This window comes from Triticum aestivum, chromosome 6A (genome assembly GCF_018294505.1).
Source record: "Triticum aestivum cultivar Chinese Spring chromosome 6A, IWGSC CS RefSeq v2.1, whole genome shotgun sequence".
Taxonomy (NCBI): Eukaryota; Viridiplantae; Streptophyta; class Magnoliopsida; order Poales; family Poaceae; genus Triticum; species Triticum aestivum.
The window spans coordinates 504,111,497-504,114,285 of NC_057809.1; the positions used below are offsets into that span (position 1 = coordinate 504,111,497).

A 2,789-nucleotide genomic window follows, 5' to 3' on the forward strand; every position below is an offset into this window, starting at 1 on the left:
ACGCCGCTTCCTGCTGTCTTTGAGAGATGGGAGAGGTGCTTTCCTGCTCTTACTCCCCCCCCGTTCGATTTGTTCTCCTGCGCTGATGTTAACTCGTTGTGCCTGCTGCTGTTCTAGGGTTAGGGTTTGCCATTCGATTGGTGACTGTTACGGGTTGGCAGCGCGCCGTGTAGCTACGAGACAACTTCCCTGTTGACCTACCGTCCTGCTGCAAGTGCGAGAAGGTGCAAGAGGAAATCTCATCTTTCCTTGTCCGTAAATTGATTTTGTTTTCCTATTTCATGCATCGATGGTGCCTTACCTCGTCTTTTATCTGTTGTTTGGGCTTTTTTTGGTGTGGGGTCTGCTTATTTTCAGTTATTGTCTGTTGTGGCAGGATGTTTGCTATCAGTTGTTCATACATCCACCTGTTAGATGTTGTTGCTTCCCGATGCCGTGTGCCATTTTATTCATACTTAAGAGAGATAATGGATGATGGAGACGTTCTTGGAGGAGTGGAGCTTGATGTTAATGTTCCTGGGAGTGATAGTCTCACTATCAGAAGATTTTTCTGGGCACAAGACAGGGTTGACTCTCTGTTTGCTTATAGGGTGCTGCTTTCCAGGCAATTAGATACTTGCAGCGTTTGTATGGGTTTATCATTGTTTATTACAATTATACACCCATGACCACCTATCGAGACCTTGCTTGCTCAACGGTTATTCTAGCTGCATCGCCGGTTAGATCTACCATTCCAGTTGCTTCTGGTGATGGCTCTGTCGCTGTGGGTGACGTCGATGTTGTTGCGCAGCGGTGGATGCTACATGTTGGCTTGGTTTCTACCGCCTGTAGCTTTTAGGGGGTCTATTTGTGTTGTGCTTGTTGCTCATTTGTCGGGTTTTTTCATTGGTTGATTATCATGTATCCGGAGTCTTGTGTGTGCTTATGATGAGATGTCGATTGTAATGAGATATGGCTATTTGCTGTTCTTACCTATGTACCTGGCGTTCATGCCGATTATGAGTAATATACCTGTTGTTTATGTGTTCTGTGTTGTACAATTTTTTTTACCCTTCTCAGTATGCTACATTTAATATTCCTTTTCCTTTACCCTTCTCCTGCAATGGATAGTGGTTTCTTGTCAGGTATGGTTTATCAGTCAGGTTTACTTGCTTCCTGTTGCATAGTATGCTGATGTATGTGTTTTCAGACAATGGTATGAGGTTGCTTGATTGTTGTCATGCCACGTGCTTGGATTGCTGCCCATGGATGTGGTGATGGGCGGGTCGTTGCTCGTGCCCGAGGTTCTGGACTAGCTGGTGCTCGTGGGCGAGCCTCTGCCCGTGGTCATGGTAATGTAGCTGTGCCCGTGCCTGGCGATGTCCTCCCTAGGCCTGTCGCCAGCCGTGGTGGTGCTCAAGCCAGATGTGTTGGGCGTGGTCGTGCCCGTGGACGAGGTTCTGGTCGTGGTCGTGGTTGTGGTGATATAGACGGCACCCTCCCTGGGCATGTCGCCAGCCGTGGTGGTGCTCGAGCCAGAGGCGCTGGACGTGGTCGTGCGGGTGAACGACCACCTAGTCGTGGGCGTGGGCATGGTAGCGTTTCTTTGCTAGATAGTGCCATTGGCCGTGCTGCTCCTCTTCTTGCCAATGTTCAGCCTGGGCCTGCTGCTGCTCGTGGACATGTGCCTGGGACCGCTAAGCGCTATGTGCCCCGTCCACCTCTCGGGGCCCTTCCTCGCAGCCGTCCACGTCTGTCATGTTCACTTGCCATCCTTTTTGTTTTTACCTCCTAGAACCATGTATCTTGCTTGCTCACTGTTCTTCTATTTTCTGTCTTGCTTGTGCCTTGGTTAGGTGATAGTTGGTTTCCCTATCTGAGTCCGGCTGTGACGACGGTTAATCGTATAAAACGGAAGGCGTCCATGAAACTACGTCGGTCTAAATACGAAGGTGCATTAAGTTCTTAGTTGTGTTGTTTTGTTCCTGTTCCACATCGGCTGACCAGATCTTATGTGGTCTTTTAGATCACGTTGTTATGGGCCCTTTAGAAAGGGATTGGCAGGGTTACTCGGTTGCATTTGCTGAGTCGCTTAAAGGTATTTATTAGCAGGCCATTTAACGTTCTACTGTCTGCTTAGCTTCGTTTGTTTGTTGTCATGGGGTTTGTTTTCCCTGATCACATGTTTTCCAGTTGTTAGCTTCCTATGTAGATAGGTCTTACTATGGGGCCCCTGAGTTCCTCTGTCAGTACTGTGGTGCCTCCTTCTGGTTTGCTAAGTGTGTTCAGTCCAAGTCCTCTTGGACGAAACGTAAGATCATTTAAAACCTCTGTTGTAAAGGTGCTCAGGTCTATATACCTCCCTTCAAGGACCCCCCCCGGCTTATCTCCGGGAGCTCCTTCGTTTTGATGGTACATCACATGCGAAGAAATTCCTCCGAAATATCTGTCAATACAATTGTATGTTTGCTTTCACTTCAATGGGTGCTAAAATTGATCACTCACTGGATAGCACCCGTGGTCCTAAAATCTTTAAAATAAGTGGGAAGGTATCTCACTGTCTTGGTTCATTGTTGCCCAAAGGTAGTGATACTCCTAAGTTTGCTGAACTATATATACATGATCCGGCTAATGAGATTACACATAGGATAAATACCTTGAATCCCAATGATAAACCGGTAGGAGCTGTGGATGAGAGCATTGTCGTTGGTCTTAGAGACATGCTGGATGAGTTTAACCCACTGGTACAAACCTTTAGGGAGGCAAGCAAGCTAATAGAGGATTGTGGTGACGAACCCATCGAGGATATT

At 47.5% G+C, this 2,789-nt stretch overlaps 1 long non-coding RNA gene across 1 annotated transcript; it reads left to right on the forward strand.

The window, feature by feature from the left end:
* The first annotated feature begins 1,808 nt into the window (after positions 1 to 1,808).
* LOC123130839 (uncharacterized) lies at positions 1,809 to 2,249 on the forward strand. The gene is made up of 3 exons (XR_006464023.1): positions 1,809 to 1,931; positions 2,006 to 2,077; positions 2,180 to 2,249. It is a non-coding gene; the product is annotated as an uncharacterized lncRNA (long non-coding RNA).
* Positions 2,250 to 2,789: the final 540 nt, after the last annotated feature.